At 43.8% G+C, this 22,184-nt stretch overlaps 1 protein-coding gene and 1 long non-coding RNA gene across 6 annotated transcripts in view; one reads left to right on the top strand and one right to left on the bottom strand.

The window, feature by feature from the left end:
* CAMK1D (calcium/calmodulin dependent protein kinase ID) overlaps positions 1-22,184 on the bottom strand; it is a 413,272-nt gene that overhangs the window by 258,665 nt on the left and 132,423 nt on the right. The gene's annotated exons all lie outside the window — the stretch shown is intronic.
* LOC309655046 lies at positions 1,614-21,633 on the top strand. Its single transcript, XR_014260578.1, has 2 exons — positions 1,614-21,206; positions 21,517-21,633. It is a non-coding gene; the product is annotated as an uncharacterized lncRNA (long non-coding RNA).

The following is a 22,184-nucleotide window of genomic DNA, read 5'->3' as shown; positions in this document are numbered from 1 at the left end:
TGCAGAGGAGGTATTCTGCTGAGCTGTCAGGGGCACACATGAGAGAAGTGCTTCCTTGCTCTGCAGATCAATCCCTCCCAGAAACAGAGTGAGAACTGCGGTTTCTCGTGAATCAACCCCTTGGCCCATGACAATGGGGAGGGGGCTCGAGGTCTCCATCAGAGCCAGTGCTGGTGGGCGGCTGCAGGCAGCTGAGGCCAAGGTGACACGTGGTGTTCCTGGATCGAAGGTTTCTCTGCCTTTGTCCCTGATGTTGGGAGGGAGGGATGAACTGTCTGTGACCCCACAGCAAGGGCAGAACAAGGGGACACAGACACGCAAAGGGCCTTGTGAGCTAAGCAGCTAGGACTTGACAATGAACAAGGCCCCTTGTGACTCCACGGTTACTAAGTAGAGTCACAAAGCCAAGGATATATTCTCGTCCTACCATAATGAAACTCAGTCTGCAATTCCACTTCTGTGTATACACCCCAAAGAATCAAAAGCTGGGACTCAAACAGTATTTGGACACCCATGTTCATAGCAGCATTATTCACAATAGCCAGAAGGTAGAAACTGCCCAAATATCCATTGATGGATAAAAGGATAAACAAATTGTGGTATAAACATACAATGAAATATTATTCAGCCATAAAAAGGAATGGAATTCTGACACAGGCTACAACATGGATGAACCTTGAAGACGTTATGCTCAGGGAAATAGGCCAGAATCAAGAGGACAAATCCTGTACGATTCCACTTATACGAAGTAACTAAAATAGTCAAACTCATTGAGACAGAGAGTAGTATGGTGGGTGTCAGGGGCTGGGAGAGGAGGGAATGGGGAGTTATGGGGACAGAGTTTCCGTCTGGGAAGATGAAAAAGTTCTTCGGAAGATGAATAATGGCCATGGTTACACAACAGTGTGAATGTACTTACTGCCCCTGAATTGTATGCTTAAAAATGATTACACTGGAAACATCTGATAAGCTTCTTCACTCATTACCTCCCTAAAGGAGAAAAAAGTTATATGAATAACTGGAGGTGCCGGATGCTGTGTACCACTTGACATTTACAAAGTGCTTTGGCCCCTATCAACAAATCCAATTCGTACAGCAACCCAAGAAGTTACTGCCCCCTCTGTTTTACAGATGAAGATACTGAGGCTCAGGTAGTAAGGGTCAGAAAAGAAAACGTACGCTTCCTAACCCTTCCCAGGTCCTTTTCAAGACACTCTGAGGGGCTGCTAGCAGGCCGTCTTCCCCACAAGCGTGGCAGGTGACCGCAAGGGAGGGTCAGACGCTGCCTTTGGGTGAGCTGTCCTCCGGCTCTGCCCCGAGAGTGCAAATCTACCTCGCTTCCTCTTTGAGCCAAACAACGTGTGCATTTACCCCCGGCTTTAAGCTTTCCAAAGACAGAGGTCTCTAGTCTTCTTAGGGGGATATAAGATTAGCATAAATTGTTATTGTTCCTGCAATAAACAGAAATCACTGGAAGACACTTTCCCTGTTCTAAGAAAGCTAAATAAAAACATCAGAAGCAGAAACTCAAGAATGAAGAGCTAGGGCACTTTCAATGTAATTACACAACAAAGTGATGTGTGTGTCTGTGTGTGTGAGGTGGGAATGGGGTAGCGGGGAGGGAGAGAGATGGGGCTGGTCGTAGGAGGGAAGACAGCAAGAAAAATTATCTGGGAGCCAGAAAGCCTCCAGACAACCCAAGGAAATAAATCCCTAAGAATGCAAGCAAGGACAGAGAGTTACCAAGTTATACAAATACAAGGAGGTCAAAGCACGTCGCACTCCCTGAGCTGTAAAATACAAGCTCTGGGCATTTAAACCTGAGCGGTAGAGGCTTCCAGCCAGACTGAGCCGCACCTGCATCTTGAAACGCAGTCTGTGCCGTGGCCGCTCCTGCCTGGCATCCCCCCCATGCCCCCTCCACAATCTGACTTCTCCCCGTGTCATCCCTTGACTGGAACCAGGAGGGCTGGGCCCCTGGGAAGGGGAGGGGGGTCTCCCAAATGCTACATGCAGTGCCGCCTTCTTGCTGCTCATCCTGCTGGTCTCTTGTGTGACCTCTGACGGTCTCAGCCTCCTTCCTAAAACTCCCTTCTTCTTGGTTCTACGACAGCTCTCTCCTTCCACCTTTACATCCAGCTTTTCTCCATCGCCGCTTCCTCCTCTTCTTCCCATCAAACATCAGTGAGCTCCGAGGTTGCATCCTCAGCCCTGCCTTCATCCTATTCTACACCCACCCCCGGGAAATCTGGTGTTTGCTGTTTCCACACCACCTCTCTCCTCGTGGCCCCCTAACCTTGGTCTAAATTTGAACATCTCATCTCATCTCCTGTGCAGATCTCACCTTTCCAGCTGCCTACTTGGGTTCTCCAGCTGAAACCCCCGGGCAGCCTCTCAAGAGCACCATAACCAAAGCAGAAAACAGTATCTTCATCCCCGAACTTCTCTCTCCTATACAGTCTCATTTCTATAGATTCAGGAACCCAGCCTAGAACTCTACGTCATCCCTCTCTCATTTCCATCACCAAGTATATCCAGCTTTCCGCTAAAATGATTCTCAGATGCCTGTCTGTTGGTCCATCCCTACACCACTGCTCTGGTTCGCATTCCTTTATTCACTCAGGACTCTGCTCCCAGCACTCTCTCCTGGCCCCTCTGCCCCCAGCAAGCCTACCTCCCACCGCTATCTCCTACCTGCTCTTGGAATTACTTTTCCAAAGCAAAGATCTGACAATGTGGCTACCCTACTTAAAACATTGAGGTTTTATGTCTACACAGGATAAAGTTTAAACTCCTTTGCAAGTTTCCACGGCATTCAAAGCTCTCCCCAACCTGACCCCAACCTGAAGGCTCATCTACCACCAAGCCATCCTCCCCAACACAAACTCACCCCACCACGCCCACACACGTCACCTCCACCCAACCACAAAGGTCAGCTGGCATTTCCCAAATACACCCATGCCCTCTCACACCACTGGCCTGGGTTCAATTCCCCCCCACCTCCCCCTTTCCTTGAATGCCGTTCCTTTTTCTTTCTGCTTGGCAAAATTCCATTATAAATGGAAGTATATTCCATTATAAATTTTAAAGAGCCTAGCTGATATATCATATTTCCTAACCTTTGAAGGCTTTCTCAATTGTCTTCCACCAGACAGAATGAGGGTCACACACTTGGCTTACACCTTCATTGCCCTACTTACACATGCCATGGTGGTCCTTCGTGTGCTTGCCTGATGAGAGCAGAAGTCCTAAGTCATTCTCTTCTGTGTCTCTATTCCTAACAATATTGGCACCAACTGACGCCCAAGGCAGTTCCGATGATCACCATTATCTGGGGCTCTCCTTGGATTCCTCCCTGTGCTATAGATGCACAAAGTAAATGATGTAAGCCAATGACCTTCCACACAGTGTAGAGGAAAAAATACTGTCCCTTTCCTCCTTTATAATGTATTCCTCTAAATTTCTATGCAAGCCTATGCAGAAAGATCCTCAAAGGTTTCTCTTGAAGCGTAAAAATTCTTAGTCTTTCCAGATACATTTTAAACTGTACACTATGTACCTTAATGCTTAAGTCATATTTTACAGTTGAATAATCCTGAGGTCACTATTTGTGAATTTATGGTATGATACTTCTCCCCCTTATCCTGGTTATAGAAGTAAAATTTGGTAGGAAAAATGAGAAAGCAGATTTTTAGATAAAGGACTTTAGGTAATGCATAATCATGGGAGAAGTAAAAATTCCAGTGACTCGAAAATTGTATTTTTTCACGTTGTGACAAGATATTTCTTTGATTTTCAAAGAAAACTATTCTATTTTTTAAAAACACACCAAGTTTCCATCTAAATTAAACCTCTTTGATGAATTCCTTAAAAGGTCAAAGAAAAATTCTTGAAATGCTAAATATTTTCATCTCCTGAAGATAAGCTGTACAAATTACAGAAGCTGAATCATTCCCCCTTTTCTTCCACATTTCAGAGCAAATCACATCATCATCTGGAGGCACCTTACTTTGATTGTAAGCCAGGCAACCAGGAGAAAATAAACAATCTTTTGAGAGCTGAATTTCCAAGACTCGAGGAAAATGTCACATTTTCTATATTCACTAAAGGATTCTAAACAACTACTTTTGCTTCTCACTTCATAAACGATGGCTCTGAAAAAGGCTGCTTCGCTTTTTGCTTTATCTAGTCAGTCGTAAGAATGGAACCCTGGCATAGTAATGAACTATCCACGCTGTAGACTATCCGTGCTATGAAGCCCAGCTGAGGACTGGCACCCAATCCTCTATGAATGAAATGATCCTTACTCTCAACTTACCAGCGGAAGGGCAAGCAAAGAAGTGGGTAGGGCTCTGGGAATTCCTTATATTTCTGAGCTCCCTGGAAAAGCAGCACAAAATCCATGTGTGCTGAGGATGCCTTGGCTTAAAACAGACATTTAAGGGTTTTGTGAACCACAACTAGAAATTTACCTTCCAGTTGTTAAAGAAAATTTCTAGAGCACCTTACCTCCAGACCTGCTGCTATACATTGTGGCCAGAACTCAGAGCTAAGCCACGCCCAGAGATAACGCTAGATAACACAACTACTCACTACCATACAAAGTAAAAACAAGAATCTATAGGGAGGAGGGATAAATTAGGAGTAAAGGATAACAGATATATACCACTATATATGAAGTAGATAAACAAGGATTTACTGTATAGCACAGGGAACTGTAGTCAGTATTTTGTAATAATCTATAATGGAAAATCTCTAATGAAGTAATATGTATATATGTACAACTAAATCACTTTGCTGTACACCTGAAACTAACACAATATTGTAAATCAACTACACTTCAATTAAAAAAAAAAAAACAAAAAACAACGATCTCTGGATTCTGCTTTCCCTGTTTCTAAGATCTACAACCTGAAGTTGCTAAGAACAAATATCAGTTAGTATCTAAGAAGAGTGGTTGATGTGCTGGCTCCCCTAAGTGCACATAATTTTAAAATAAACTCTTCTGTCAAACGAGAGCAATTTAATCACAAAATCTACAAACATTGAGTCTCTGACCACCTGCTGTGACTTGCACATTTTTGGTGCTCCCCAAATGTCCGTCCGATTGAACTGGCAAAACCTCCAAAAGACACCTCTGATTTTCAGGCAGAATCAGGAATTCCAGAGCTGTCTTTCTGACTCACGACAGTACACTAAAGCGGTCGCTTGATAAAATTATATCCATTCCAAATTAGACCAAGACGTAATCAGATGGTGCTGAAATGATCTGCTCTATTAGCTTAGAGTCAGCTATTATTGTTTCATTGCCTTTCCATGCTTTTGAATCATTCTACATACAGATCAGATTGACTGTGTTATTATCTTTGTTAATTGCATCGCCTCTAGCCCATTGCCACTACTGCGACATGCAACTGGACAGACAGACGTTATGCCAGGCTTTGGGCCATAAATTAAAATGTTCTTTTCCACTAAGCCTACTATTTTCCCCAGTGTCAGGCCAGGACAATATTAAGGGCTGATGGGGAAAAAAATGAAAAAAAAACCTGAACAGCAGAAAATGAAGTTGGTAATATTTGGCTTCAAACAATAAAGAAACTGACAGGTGCCTCTGAGACCTATTGTTCCAGAGCAGAATCAATTCTTAAAATAGGAAAACCTGTCTGCTCACCCCAAGAGTAGTCGTACTGACCCCAGAGAATCCAAATGGATAATAACAGTAGTGGAGTCAGATGGTCTCAATGTCTAAACTCTCCAGGCAGAAATTCAGCAATTTTAGAAGTGGCATTAACTCTTTCTGGTAGAATCTTCACTTAAATATCTTCATTAATTCATACACCACTCATGACATTTTGTACTAATTCAGCCCACTAACCTAAAGAAAGCCATGCCCCATGTGAATAAAGCTCTGACTAGCAAGCAAAGCAAAAAGTCTCACTTCAAGAACAAATATGTTTGCATGAAAATTGGCATCCCATTTAGATATAACAACGTCTATTATGTCAAGTGTGTCTTCTCAAACTCTCCACTTGACAATTACATAGTAAGTCATGTTAGTTCATGTAGATGCTTGAGCTAGAAATAATGCAAACTTTCTTTAAAAAAATGATGTATAACCCAAGCCCTTATTAATTGCGACCCGTGTCTCACCAACCAGTTCAAATCAGAGACATCTTAACTTTAGTAAATCATGCATAGGAATAGGGGGATTCCTACTAAAAGTAGCTATTCTTTTTCACCCAGAAATCCCCTCTTCAACTGACAAATTCCGCACTGATTAGCCACCAGATTCTATAACAGCTTCAAGAACCATGACGAAATGTTCTTAAGCATTCACCCGATTAGCCTGATTATTGCCCGGATCAATTCTCATTCCAAGTATTACATCCCTGCGTCTAAAACCACTGGAGCAAGTGATGACGATGCTTGTCCCAGGGAAAGCTGCAAAACACCAGCACTGTCTTGCGGGTGACATGTTGGGTTTCTTACGGTTTTTCTGTGGCGGTACATCTTTCCCGCTAGTTGCGTCACTGATCCAAATGAGGAAGAGAAATAAATTCCAAATGAATGCCTCCTGTCATATTTTAAAGAACACGCTTCATTCAATAGCACAACTTTTCCCCTTCACTTCTTTGCTGCAGTCCCATATTTTCTCTCTGCTCTTCTCCAGTCACTTGTGAAAGGTTGATTTGGAACCCTAGTGAGTCGGGCACTTTTTCTCAGCGCATCACCCACAGGGAGTATTCATGGAAGCCTGGTTTTTGAAGGTGGTGGCATTACTTCCGGAATTACAGAGTGTCCTTGTAGCCTCAGCTAAAAGGCTAGCAACACTAAAAGGCACATAAGGTGCCCTTGTGGAGCATGTATGCATCTGTTGCAAGAATCCACTTTACTTGGATGATAGGCGTGATGACTTGGATGAAATTGGAACTCCCAGTATATTTTCCAGATTCCTTTGTCAACCATGCAGACCTCCTAGACCTGCAGCCTTCACAGATCTCCTGTTTGACCAAGATTCTCCCTACAGGGGTGGCTCTCCAGAATGGCCCTGCCCTTTCTCACTCCCACCCATCATGGCAGGGAAACCAGAACTAGCGGACTCGTGTCCCCTGATCCTGTGACTGCTACGAAGATCCAGCATCCTCCTGATGCCAAATACACAGGCTTTGGAGAGGCTGGGGGACACCATCATCAAGTGGTGGGCAAAACCATAATCCCAAAGCCGGGATGGACATCTATGGTTAATCCCAGCTGGCCATCCCTCACATGGCCATTTCTACTCACTGGGACCCCCTGGTGGGCTCGTATTTTTAAACCCTCTTTTAAACTTCTTTTAATTCTTGTTCAGGGCAGACGTAGCACTTGAAGGGAAATGCCTTTGAGCTCCATGCCAACCAAACTCACACATCAAGGTACTCATTCTTCCAAGCTCCCCCATTAAAAAATAGAGTCCTATTGGTATAATAATTACTACATTAAAGGGATATTTGGCTCTATCTACAGAAAGAAAATAGGAGGCTTATTATAATCTGGTATAAAAAAAAATCAGTAAAAGTTTGAAGTAGCGAAACACTGGAAATATCCTAAATATCGTCACACCTCAGAGATATTGCGGGTTTGGTTCGAGACCACCAAAATAAAGCGAATATAGCAATAAAGCAAGTCATACGAATTCTTTGGTTTCCCAGCGCACATAAAAGTTATGTTTAGGCTGTACTGTAGTCTATTAAGTGTGCAATAGCATTATGTCTAAACAAACAATGCACATACCTTAATTTTAAAATATTCATTGCTAAAAAATGCTAACCATCATCTGAGCCTTCAGTGAGCTGTCATCTTTTGGCAACAGTGACATCAAAGATCACTGATCACCATCACAAACACATTGATAGTGAAAAACGTTTGAAATATTGTGAGAATTGCCAAAATGTGACACAGAGACACAAAGTAAGAAAATGCTGTTAGAAAAATGGCGCCAACAGACTTGCTCAACCCAGGGTTGCAACAAACCTTCCACTTAGTAGAAAATGCAGTGAAGCACAATAAAGTGAAGGGAAACAGAATGAATTCTGCTTGTGTCCACCAACAGGGAACTGATTAAGTAAATTACAACCTAAAAATAGAATGGAGTACTATGCAGTCATTTAAAATAATTAAGTAGACTTATGTGTGCTAATATGGAAGTATCCCCAAGATATATTGTTAAGTGAAAAAATAAAGGTGCAAAGTGTCTACTGTGTTCCTGTTTGCATAACACATATGCACGCGTGCATGCACGCACAATCTCTGAGAAGACAGACAAGAAGCAAATAAAATTACTGCCTCCGGGGAGAGGCCAAGAATGAGGCTGGTCGGGAGACTTCTTCCTTTTTACCCGTTTTACTATATACCCAGTGCATGTACATGCACTGTTTTTCCATTAAAAGTTATTTAATGAGGTAGAGAAAAATTTGGAAACGGACAGAGAGAATAATCAATGATCATCTATGCAAAATGACTACCCAGCTAATTAAAGGCTTGTACTAGCTATATACCCTATTGACAAAACGTCAGCTACAATCCCATTACAGAGCCAAGTTCACGCCTGGGCTGGATGCATAACCGTCCATCCAAATAGGGCTGGTGTGAACCGGTGACTCAGCCTCTCAACCTGGCTCACCATTAGCCTGGACACCTTCACCAATGCAGAAATTCAATAGCTTTTTGAAGAAAACCTCTTCTTCCTAGAGGTCATTCATACATAACACTAGGGAACTCATTCTGGGGGAAGGGGGAATTGAAGTATGAGTGGGTTTCAACAGACACAAACGTCAGGGAAAAGGAGGGAGGTCAAGAAAGGCAAGCAGACAAAAGCAGAACAACGCGGCAGATGATACACATGAGGGGAGTGTGGAAGGTGGGTAATTTATGGGGCAGAGCGCAATGGGAAAAACATACTACATGTGTGTGAGTGCGCATATAAAGCTACGAAACACATCATTTCTATTCACAACACTGCAGCATCCTTCGATGGACAGAATAGTGTCCCCTAAAGATGTCCACGTCCTAATTCCTGGAACCTGTGAATATTAGCTTCATAGCAAAAGGGACTTTGCATCTGTGATGAGGTGAAGGGACTTAAAACAGGGAGAGTACCGTGGATTACCCGGGTGACCCAGTGTAATCACAAGGGTCTTTATAAGAGGGAGGCAGGAGGGTCAGAATCAGAGAAGGACATGGGACTCCAGAAGCAGCGGTCAGTGATGCAAAAAGGGTCATGAGGCAGCCTCTAGAAGCTTGCAAAGGGAAAGAACAGGTTTTCCCTGAGACGCTCCAGAAGGAACACAGTCGTGCAACATCTTGATTTTAGCCCTGTAAGACCCACTTCAGAGCTTTTGACCAGAACTCTAAGATAATAAATTTGTTTTGCTTTAAGCCACTAAGTTTCTGGTACTCTGTTACAGCAGCAATGGGAAACTAATACAAATCTATGTTATTAGTATTTATCCCCAGTTTACAGATGAGGAAACTGAACTCATCAAGGTTCAACAACTTGCCCAACTCTCAAAGCCAGGGACTGAAGGAGCCAGGATTCAAACCCAGATGTGAGGGGTGAATGGAATGCAGCCACTGGACAGGTAACTTACAATCACACCGTGGACATCATAAAAGGCGATGGAAGACTGTCACTTCATGCAGTGGGCAGTCAGAAGGCATGAACAAATAGGGGAAATGAACATAGCTGATTAATATTCTCAATCCAATCCAATGTGTCACTGGTAATTCTTGTGTCTTTTTACATCATTTTGAACAGAAACATACACGTGTCCTCCCGGTCACAGCAATATGATAAAACTTTGCCCTGCAGGAAATCCATTTATGGCAAACATTTCTCTATTTATAGCTGTGAATGATATAAAAACAATTTCTACATTTTCACCAAGAACATTTCCTTCTCTTTCTTTTAGCTTTAGTGATTGTTCCTAATTGGCTGCATCTCCCTACCTTAAGCAGATGAAATGGTCTACACATCTTCCCATCACTGAGCTGCACATGTTGGACAGATAAATACTCAAGGCTGGAGACAGAACCTGGTCAAGATGCAAGTTATTCTGTGCTTCATTGTAGGTGCAAGGTTTCAGCCTAGCTAACAATTCCCTTCCCCAGAAAGATGGGTTACTGTGAAAAGAATGAAGCTTCCCTAACCTAGATAATCACCACCACCACCATCATCTACATTGCTTATTAAAGCCTTATTAAAAGCTTACTTTAAAAACTATTTGACAACAGTTTTCTAATCCTACCAATAACCCTGCATGACAACATCATGTCCACCTGACAACTGACAAAATGGAAGTTCCAAGAGGTTCAAATTTTGCTAATCGGTTAATCAACAGACATGCAAACTCTGGTTTGATGCCACTGTCATGCTTTTTCATTTTCAAAACTATGCCATCTCCTTGGGTGGAGTTAATTTCATAATTCAGAAAGAGTAAGAAGAGTGGGTGGGGTGCAGAGGTCCTTCTTACTGTATTTTCCCCCACGAAATTGTCCAAATTCTCACCCATACTGTGTCAATGACCATCTGGGTTCTGAGGGGTAAATTCATTGAAACTTTCTTAACCTGCAAACCTGCCAATAAAACCCCAGGAACTTTGGTTTCCATGTAAGTTTCTGACAATGTTTGTCCATTTCAATCCCAAGGGCTGAGGCAGAGCTGTTCTCTTCCTTCCCACTTCCAGGAACCCACACTCCCCATGAAAGGAGGGTGGATGAATTTTTAATTTGGACTTTCTGTTCGTGTTCCTAAGCTACTCCTCCGTGTTTTCAAATTAGGTCCCCTCCTTATTGCCTTTATATCTTAAAATTCTACGTACTAATTTTCATTCCTTTCAAAAGTATAAAAACTCAGTAGACTCAAGATTGACCTTTGCATGGTCCCACCTACTGATCCTTCTTTTTCTAAACTTCCCACACACCCGTTCTTCATCTCCTGATGAATGGAACCGACTTAATCTTCAAACGCAATGGACAGTTCTCCATTTCCTGAAGCATAATCACACTAACATTGTCCCATCTCAAAGAGAAGTTCACATGTCCATCTGCAGGCACTAGTGTCTTGCTAGAAAGCTTTATTTGCTGTTCAACCACACACACACACACACACACACACACACGAACTACTAATCGATTTGTTGTGAGGCTCTGATGACGACATCATCTCTGGCCGAAAATGACTACACCTGCCCGGTGGTTACCCACAAAACAAAAGAGCATTCTGTGAGACATCCCTGCATGGAAAATGAAGGCTGGAAGCATGGGGATATGGTTCACTGGGCTTTTCTCAACTACTGGGCCGTGGAGGTTATGACCCATCACAGAGACCGTGGAAAGGAATGTAGGGTCTACTGCGCCCCTGCCAGCCCTCCCCAAGTCTCAATGATAGGAACTCTGATGCCCAGAGAGGCCACTGGTCCTTTCTGCCTGGCTTCTCCCAACAGGGCCGAGCAGCACATGTGTCTCTCGCAGGGCAAGGTGGATGCATCCTTTAGAAACTCTACAATCCCCTTCCCCTGACACTGCACTATTCAGGTCAGGCTGCTCTGAGATTTACAAAAGGTAAAACAGGTTCAACCCCTCAAACAGTGAGACTCCCCAGAGCTGGGGAGGGGTTCCAAAAGGCTTGTCTGCCCCAAAATATCTCCCCACATTTGCCCATTAAGGTGCCTGAGCCACTTCTTTGGTAAAGGGACATACCTCCTGCCATCCCCTCTGAAGCAGAGGTACATGGCCTGGGCGCGTGCCACGTTCGCACCTGCTCAGCAGGAAGTCCTTAATGACACTGGGGACAATCTGCAGTTTAAACATTAGTCAGCTCTGGCCTGTGACAATGAACTTCACTCTCAGAGAAACCGGAGCTACAAGCTGTCACCGACCACCGTACGCGGCACTGCTTCCTAGAGGTGGTGAGGGACAGGGGCAAGTGTCCCCAGGCCCTGCTGCTGCCTGGGGAGCAGGTCCTACATCTGTGAGCCCCCAGAGGGGACAGAGCCCAGGCTGACAGGTCAGCAGGCACGCAGTGAACATCTGCCTCCCTCCAGGGAGGGAGGCGGATGGAGCCAGCTTTCTGCTCCAGGAAGCTCCCAGGCCAGTGAGAAGAGAGGCAGACCATAAACAAATACATATGTCAGGTGTTGGTAAGCGCTGGAAACAAAGATAAAGTGTGGGTCAAAAAGAATCGCATGGACATTTTTAGATGGGGTGACCAGGGCAGGCCTCTTTGCTGAGAACTGAATGGAACAAGGAAGAGGGCCCTAAGCATATCTAGAAGACTCTTCCAGAAGGAGGAAACCATTAATGAAGGCCCTGGGCTGGCGAGGGCCCTGGCGTGGTAAAGGGCAGGCGGCCAGGGTGCCCGGAGCTGTGTGGGAAGGAGGAAACGGTGGGGAGGGCCGGGAAATCCAGACAGAGCATGAGGGGCCATGGGCCACGGCCAGCGTTTGCCAGGTTGAGGGTTTTTCTCCGAGAGATATGCAAACCCACCAGTTAGAAGACACATTTTTCTTCTGAGTGAGAACTTAAAAGAAAAAAAAAAAGCACAAAGAATTGTGCCAAGCCCAGTATTGGCTTCAAAAATGCCATTATTTGAGCTACGTTAACTAGGCATTCTCACGCTCCCTAAAAAGTAGAATTCATACCCATTTAGTCCAAGTTCCTCATGAAACTGTGAGCAGGCCCTTTGTACTTGCCTGAGTTATTTCAGGAAGCTGCTTAGATGTGACCTCTTTTGGCCTCAGTTTTGCCATCCACACAATGGGGATGACACTCTACCTTGTGCACCAAATAAGAGTCGTAAAGGCGATGCACGCCAGGCCTACCCTCATACCCCACTGTGAGCAGAGGCGCAAACCCCAGCACTCACAGCTCCACGTCCCACACTCTGTCTGCATGCCCGTCTCCTGCCCAACGCTGGCTGCACGGAGAATAAAAATGCCACTCTGCATCTCATGGCTAATCTGCCAGACACCTAGCAACCGGTCTGCACCCCCCCAGGCCCTTCCTGGAACTGGCATTTCATCCTCATAATGGCTCAAGTCATGTCACAGATCAACAAAAGAAGGTTATGGAAATGTATGGAAACCACACACACACACACACACACACACACACACACACACACACACACAATGTAACGCTAAAATGATTTAACTTTCTTTTTTCATTTGCCACAGACGTGAATGCTTCTGAAAAGTCGGCTTAAAAATAGAAACTGGATCCACAAATTGTTTTCACCATTAAATCAGATCCATCTCGCGAGCAGCAGCAAAATGAATTCCCTTCCTCTCTCCCGGCTGCCTTCCTTTCTTCTCCAGGAACAAATCACTATGTCTCAACCTTCATAAATGACAGGATGGCAGAACGAAAGAGATCGACTGTCAGTCTCCAGGAGGCTTGAGGGCCAGCGTTTTCCCAAGGGTAAGTATCAGGGACAATTTGGCCTTGTTTCTTTTTTTTTTCCTCTAAATTTTATTATTATTATTATTATTAATTTTTTTGTTTTGGCTGTGTTGGGTCTGAGTTGCTGCACGTGGGCTTTCTCTAGTTGCAGCAAGCGGGGACTACTCCTCATTGCGGTGTGCAGACTTCTCATTGCAGTGGCTTCTCTTGTTGCAGAGCACGGGCTCTAGGCACACGGGTTTCAGTAGTTGTGGCACGTGGGCTCAGTAGTTGTGGCGCATAGGCTTAGTTGCTCTGTGGCATGTGGGATCTTCCCAGACCAGGGCTCGAACCCGTGTCCCCTGCATTGGCAGGCAGATTCTTAACCACTGTGCCACCAGGGAAGTCCCCTGATGGCCTTGTTTCTTTACTTGATTTTTTAAACACAAATACCCATCCAGACCTTCCTCCTAAGTGTGCGCAGCTATTGGTTGGCTGTGCCTTTCTCCTTCTCCCTGAGCTTCACCGCATTTGAACAGGAAAGATCAAAGTGTCAACTTGAAAAAGGAAAAGATGAGAACACATGTCATGGCATTGTTCTTCAAAAGAGCATCTGATACAGCATCCAAGCAAATGCTATTTAGTAAATGAGTTCCCAGGCCTTAGCCAGGCTGTACTGACATATCAAGAAAATCTGAGTTCTTTAAAGATGTTGCTTAAATTTCCCAGTTAAAAAATATAATAACAATGTTGGATATGTTCTAGGACAAAAGAATTGGAAGGTATGCATAAGGTAACATTTTTACAGCAGGGCACAAAACCCCAAAAAGCAATACTGGAGAAGAGAAAATATTCAAGTCTTATGAATTAAAAATGGGGGAATAGGGCTTCCCTGGTGGCGCAGTGGTTAAGAATCCGCCTGCCAATGCAGGGGACACGGGTTCGAGCCCTGGTCCGGGAAGATCCCACATGCTGCGGAGCAACTAAGCCCGTGCGCCACAACTACTGAGCCTGTGCTCTAGAGCCTGCAAGTCACAACTACTGAGCCCGCGAGCCTAGAGCCCGTGCTCCGCAACAAGAGAAGCCACTGCAATGAGAAACCTGCACACCACAACGAAGAGTAGCCCCCGCTCACCACAACTAGAGAAAGCCCGCACGCAGCAATGAAAACCCACTGCGGCCAAAAAAATAAATAAAAAATAAATGATTTTTTTTAAAAAAAGGGGGAATAGTAGAAGATACTGTAAGCAAAGTAAAAAAAAAAAAATGACAGGGTGGGGTGGAAACACAAATTTTCAGTAAAGCTGGAATGGTATATCCATACCATGGAATTCTATATGGCTATTGAAAAGAATGAGAGTTATATGTATCTATCTAGAGGGATATAATACCCCAATTTATCTAAAGGGATATCATTGCAACCCATAAGAAAGAGTTAATATCCCTCTGATACCAAGGGCTTCCTACTAAGACAACTCCAGGGGGCGCTGCTCGCAGAAACCATGCCCAGCGGAGATGCTCTAGTCCTGCAAATTGATGTGAACCAGGACACAAATATGAAGTTCACAGAATGGCCAATGAACATATTAACTGATGCTCAATGTTCCTAGTGGTCCAGAAAAGGCTAAATAAAACCTCAACAGAACAGCTTACTTCTTATCAGGTTGAAAAAATGTCAGTTTATGTGGGAAAGCAGCTGTCTATAAATTGCTACAACATTTTTGGAAACGAACTAGCTATCCCTGTTCAATTTCATTTTAGGAAATCCATCCTATAGAAATAAAAGCATTCTATAAGGATACAGGTATAAAGATGCTGATTGTAGCACTATAAGAAACGGAAAATAATGAAAACAACATGAATTTCCAGTAATGCTGGAATGGCACATCCATACCATGGAATGTTATGCAGGCATGAAAAAGAATGAGTTAGAGTTATAGGTATTTATCTAGAGTGATGTAATATTAAATTTATCTATAGAGATACAGATGCCTCAAATAAGAAATACAGATGTTCAGTGAATACTCTAGCAATTAAATTAAATGACGAGATCTACTTGAATTAATATGGATAAATCTCAAAAACATAATAATGGGTGAGAAAAAGCAGGTTACTAAAAGATACAGTATTGATGCCATTTATGTCACTCCATGAAACACACACACATACACACCAACAATACGGAGTCCTACACTGTAGGACGTACAGTATATACACATGGAGTGAAAGTATAAAGACACACAATAAGAATGCACACATCAGCTTCCAGTACAAGTCGTCTGTGGGGTGGGCAAAAGAATGAGACGCATATCCATCACTGTGCCCTGCATCCATCACATTTTTTTAGACATCTAAAGCAAATACGGCAAAATGATAATTAACATTTGCTCAATCTGGGTGGTGGGTACATAGTAATCTGTTCATTTATTTTTCTGTGCTTTTTGGTAAATTTGAAATATTTCACGATATTTTAAACATTTAACCAAAGGCGGAATAGACAATGGTGCCTTAAGGAACTGCAGAGTTGGGGGCAGATAAGGAAGGAAGCCCTGGGCCCCGGTTTCTTGGGACAGACCCCGATGCACCTACCATCCTAGCATAGCAATGACAGGCTTCCACTCTCAGTAGCACTGGACCACATGATGTAACCTCTCATTTCTCCCTCAGTACAATGGAGATGGTGACACCCCATACCTCATAGGGCTGCTGGGAGGATTAAATGAAAAGATGGGAATTATACCCTCACTCCCTGGTGTGATCCACACATATTAATTATTCTGATGAGGCGATAGGCCCTAAAACAAAACCATGCGCAAAACATTACCAGAACTCAGAGGAAAAAGAGAACAAACGTGGTCTGGCCAAAATGAAGCGCCATACTTTTACAAAGCAGGGGCATTTGAGTAACCTTTTAGGAGTGGGAGTTTTCTACAGTAAACTCGGACCTAGAGAAGGGAGGGCCTTCTCTAGGCTCAGAGGATGAAACTGACAGCTTTAGAACATGACTAAAGAGGCCTGGATGCCCTCAGAATGGCCTCTGGATGTTGGCCAGAAAGTTTTAACTTTAACTCCTGGCCTCGTGATCTTTGATTCCACAGAGGACTTCTCGTTCATTCTCATGAGGAGGACACATCACTTAGCAGGGCATCGCTACCCACTAATGATGGTGGAAGAAGAGGTTAAAGTCCCTGCTTTCACAGGTTTAGGGAACATAAATCAAGATCCAGGAAGCACTGAGCAAATAAAAACAAGTCACTGTGGAATTAAGAGCTAAATTTGGTGGGATGGACAAGAAGTTGGAGAATGGAGAAAATATCAAGTGCTGGTGTCATCAGACAGACCCGGAAGGGACAAGGCCTGACCCTGGTGACCCCGTGGGAAGAGTCCCCATGGGAAAGAGGAACAGGACCTTGTGTTGGGCTGTGGCTGCGACTGTTATAGTTTCATGAATCTCTGTGTGTCTTAATGTCCTGACATCACGGGGGCAGCAACATGTCTGGTGACTAACTGTTCACCAAGCCTATTGCCCTTCCGTCCCAGACACACAGCTGGACTCTAGTTCCCAGCCTTACAGGGACACATGACCAAGTGACAGAGCTCTGGCCAATGGAGCATAAGTAGATGCCTTGGGCCCCTTCCAGGCTGACCCAGAAACATCCCACATGGGACTGTTCATCCATGTTTGCCACCTGCCCACTCAAGGCAAAGGCCAGCAGGTCCTAGAGGAGGGTAGTGCCACAGAGGCAAGGAGCCCGGGTCTAAAATTTGGAGGCTGGTTTGTTCCAACAGCTAACATGACTCTAATACACCAAGCTGCAAAGTTACAATCCCCAACCTCCCTTTCAGCTAGAGGTGGTCAACGAGATTTAAACCAAAGTGATCATGTGAGGTTTACAGAAGACTCTTTAAAGGGGGCTGACTTGCTGTGATGCATATTTTTTTGTCTATTGTCCCTCCTTTGCTTCTAGAATAAGGACGTGACAGCTGGTTCTCCAGCAGTCAGCTTGTGAACTTGAGTTCTTCCTAGTGGTGACAGAATAGAGAGATAGAAAGAACCTAGGTTTCTGTGCCTTCATAGAGCCAGCATGCTAGTCTTGGATTCCCTATTTTTAAAAATTCTTTTACGTGAAATAATAAACCCATAATCTGTTCACACCATGTTCATAGGAACTCTGTCACTATCTGCCAAATCTACTTCTTTACTAATAAAATGGCCATAAGAACTACCCAATTAGAGTGGAGGTCTGTGTCATAATGCAGAGTAGTGAGCGTAAAGGAGGATCATGGCGATAATACAGAGGCATTAACATAAAGGCATTGAAGATAGAAGAAGCAAGGAAAACTTTAAAAAGCAGAGCACAAAGGACACTGTGACTTTACAGCAAACACAACTGGAAGGTTATGGCCTGAAAAATCGGGCTTTAAAAGGATAAACTTACAGCTGGTCAGTCTATGAAGGAGTACTGTATCCCATTACGGGATATGGACCAGGAGATGAGACACGGGGTGATGTGTGGGGCACAGCCTTCTATTCAAATAATCTCACAGCCAGACAAACAATGCAAGGAGGAGACGGTTCAGGGCAAAGAAACGCCAACCACTGCCCATAAACAGTGATGTATGCAGCAAGGTCAGACTTGAAAATAAAACGAAAAGAATTAAACGTGACTCTTTTGGCCAAGTGATCAATAAATACCTGTTGAATGAATGAATGGAGACAACATAAACTTTTGAAAAGCCTACACAACAAAGAAGAAAAAGCACAATGTGGACTTCCCTGGTGGTGCAGTGGTTAAGAATCCGCTTGCCAATGCAGGGGACACAGGTTCAAGCCCTGGTCCGGGAAGATTCCACATGCTGCGGAGCAAATAAGCCCGTGCGCCACAACTACTGAGCCTGTGCTCTAGAGCCCGTGTGCCACAACTACTGAGCCTGTGCTCTAGAGCCCGTGTGCCACAACTACTGAAGCCTGTGCACCTAGAGCCTGTGCTCCGCAACAAGAGAAGCCACCGCAGTGAGAAGCCCACGCACCGCAATGAAGAGTAGCCCCCGCTCGCCGCAACTAGAGAAAGCCCGCGCACAGCAACGAAGACCCAATGCAGTCAAAAATTTAAAAATTAATTAAAAAAAAAGAAAAAGCACAAGGTTAAGGATTAAATTAAGAAAAAGAAGCCCAATTATGAGTGGAGAAAATTAAGATTTTTTTTTTTTTCTCTTCTAGGAACGATTTAATTGCTCAACAGTGTACCCAGGGAGAGAACTAAGTGGAAATGATCAGCAGACCTGGCCAAAGCTCTCCACTGGGTAGCATCTGGAACGTCCTCTATTGGGAAGAGCTGGATTAGGGACCTGTTATAAATGACCTATGAAAGAGTCCCCTGATTCCTAGATTATAAATCGTTGTAATTAGAGACAGAAAATCTCCTTTGCCTTTATTATCAATTCCCTGGCCTCAGTTACTAGACCCAAACTCATCATTTAGCAGTTATTTATGACATTTACCACCCTGTGAGGAAAGCTAGCAAAAGTCATTTTTCGGTTTGTGACCGACCCAGACAGAACATTATGAGAACACTATCGCTAGGAAACAAAGAAAGGAAAAGCAACGTCACGTGAGAGCAATTGTTAAGTCTTGCTTCAGTTATAATCACTCTGCATTCGGTAGTTTATCATTTCAACATGGAAGATGTATCTTGAACTAGTGCCCTACCATGCTGTTTTGTGCAAAATGGGTTGGGTTTGGTTCAGTTCTGATGACTCCCAGTCATCTCTCCTGCTCTGTGGAAGTTCACAATGACAGACACTGGAGCCACTGTGTTTATCATTAGGAACTTGGTTCCAAATAATTGGACTTTGCCTGCAGACAATCCGTTTAAGCAAATGTGATGCATACAGATGAGAAAGGGGCAGGGCACAAGGAAACTTCTGAGGTTGGTAATTTCCACGCATCCCCAGCAACCACTATCTCATTTCAGCACGAGGCACAGGAGGATGAATGCACTCGGGGTGGGTTGCTGGAGACAGCCTTGCTTTTTTTGCCTGACTGGGTCCCTAAGGTACACTACCTCCTCCTCAAGAAAAACAAGTATCAGAAACTCATCATCAAATTGTGATGGTCTCGCCACTAATGTCCAAAGCAAGACTACTGACATGAATGTAAACTTCATGCAACTTCCACTTCCCGTTCTGTTTGCCAAGGGGAAGCCTGACATTTAGGGTCCTTTAAGCCTGTGCTCTAATTATTTGATCCTGGATAATCTCAGACTTCTAACCATCTCAGTCTCCAGACTAACAACGGAAATGAAGGGAGGAAGCTTGGAATTACAATGCAGAAAGATGGATGGGGTCCACAAAAGTAATGTACAAAAACGGCCGTGGGCAGAAAACACATGAGAACCACTGCCACCCATTGACGCCCAAAGTCACGAGGACACCCCTCCTGTAAACTCTTCCAAGTCCTGTATAAATCGCAACAGGACTTGCATGCCTCTCCATTTGTCAAACTATTAGCATGCAAATTAGCAAGTTGCATTCTCCCACCAGAATGTCTACCATGATGAATGGGGACCCCAATCAATTTCAGATCGCAAACTGTTAGATGAGCCACACAGATCATTAAGTTCAATCCCCTCACCTCCTAGAAAAGGAAACTGAGTTCAAGAAAGGTTGAGCAACTGGCCCAAGGCCCAGGCACTTACAACACAGGGGTGATAATTCAGTCTAGTGCTTTCCTCAAACAAGATATTCATATTCACCTGAGAGGTTAGACTGCCCAATGCTCCCCATTAACAGCTTGAAGGGAGGAAGCAGCTTCACCCTGTTCCTTGTTCTGATGACAAGAGCCTCCCAGTTCATCACAGAGAAGTGTTTAGGAGCACACGGCCTCTGGAGTCAGCCAGACCTTGACCCGAATCCCTACACCAGCACCAATCAGCTCTGCAAGTTTGGGGCGGTAACTTAACCACTCGGAGCCTCAGTTTCCCCATACATAGAACAGGGATATGAGTCCCTTCCTTAGAATGGCAATAAGCATTACATGCTTATGTATATTACAGGCACATTACCCAGCTCGATACATCATGACCAGTTGGATAAATATCTTTTTCATGAGTATAGAAGAGAAAAAAAATCACATTTAAGTCGTTTCCATTTCTAAAGCCTTACCTCCAGGAAGGATCTACCCTCATCTCAGTGTAATATAGGGGGAAGGAATCTTATCTACTCCCATCCATACTTAATAATATTCATCCTGAAAGGCTCATGTGTACCTAGCCCTAGAGAAAAAAATTTTAAATATATATTAGCTTAAGGGCTTTCTTCATGACTTTTCACAGCCCTTGTATTTTAAAACTATATTGGCTTAAAGAATGGCCTCTCTTAATCCCCAGTGATGAGAAAAATTTGTAAGTGGCCTCTGTCCAGTGCATAAAGGAATACCCAGCTCCATGTGGTTCACCTCTAATGGCCTTAGGAAACAGACCCACAGACCTATTAATACACACTCATGAACACTGGCCATCTACAGCATTTTGTATCTGCCCAGGACAGTCCCAGTATAATGACTACTCGGTCTCCCTTTCACTCAGAAAAGTATCTCAATCAGGACAACGTATTACATGATAATTACACATATGATTAGTACGTGTCAAATACTTATAGGTAGGAAGTACTCAGTAAAGACACGTGGATGAATACTGTGGGGCACCTTTGCTGGGCAAGTTTCCTATCATCTCTGAGCATTCATTTTTTTCATTTTTAAAAAATGGGGACTATAATACCTATTCTGCAAGGTTATTTTAAATTTTTTTTTAAATTTATTTATTTATTTATTTTTGGCTGTGTTGGGTCTTCGTTTCTGCGCGAGGGCTTTCTCTAGTTGTGGCGAGCGGGGGCCACTCTTCATTGCGGTGCGCGGGTCTCACTATCGCAGCCTCTCTTGCTGCGGAGCACAGGCTCCAGACGCACAGGCTCAGTAGTTGTGGCTCACGGGCCTAGTTGCTCCGCGGCATGTGGGATCTTCCCAGACCAGGGCTCAAACCCGTGTCCCCTGCATTGGCAGGCAGATTCTCAACCACTGCGCCACCAGGGAAGCCCTGCAAGGTTATTTTAAACATCAACGATGTGTTCTGCAGAGTTCCTGGGACATTAGTGTCCTATAAATGCAGTTATGATGATGATAATGAAGATAAGGATTTAATCAGTTTAGCTCTCTAGAACTGTTTCCTTATGCAAACAACTAACATCATATATCATTTTACCTTTGACAAGATGCTTTCTCATACATCATGATGTGTGATTAATAAAATCAGGACGTAAATTTAGACCATGTGAGCCTCTTCCAACTTTAACCTCCTATGATTCTATTTCTCCAAGATTTACTGGCTAGGAATATACGGTACCTACCAGAAAGGACAGCAACAATCATTGAAAATACCACTTCTCTATTCTAGAGAATTCTATTGCCACCCCTCTGGCAAGTCACCTGACTTTTCTCAGATTTCCTACATGCAGAATGAATGTACTTGTTACCTTAGAATGAGAAATGTGATGTGCTCACAAAGGCATTTCATTCTGAAGGTGATCTGTACATTTATCGCTATAGCAATGTTCTAGCTAGCATGTGCTAGTATGTGATAGGTAAGTGTTGGATTTTATCATCATTGTCATTATTATTATATAATTGTAGTTATGTGTAAGGAATTTTGAACCAAACAGACTAGGTAGCTCCTCCACTGACTGCTATGTCACCTTGAACAAGTTACTTAATA

The sequence above is a fragment of the Balaenoptera physalus genome, assembly GCF_965194825.1.
Source record: "Balaenoptera physalus genome assembly, chromosome: 2".
Taxonomy (NCBI): domain Eukaryota; kingdom Metazoa; phylum Chordata; class Mammalia; order Artiodactyla; family Balaenopteridae; genus Balaenoptera; species Balaenoptera physalus.
This window is presented reverse-complemented; position numbering and strand designations above follow the sequence as displayed.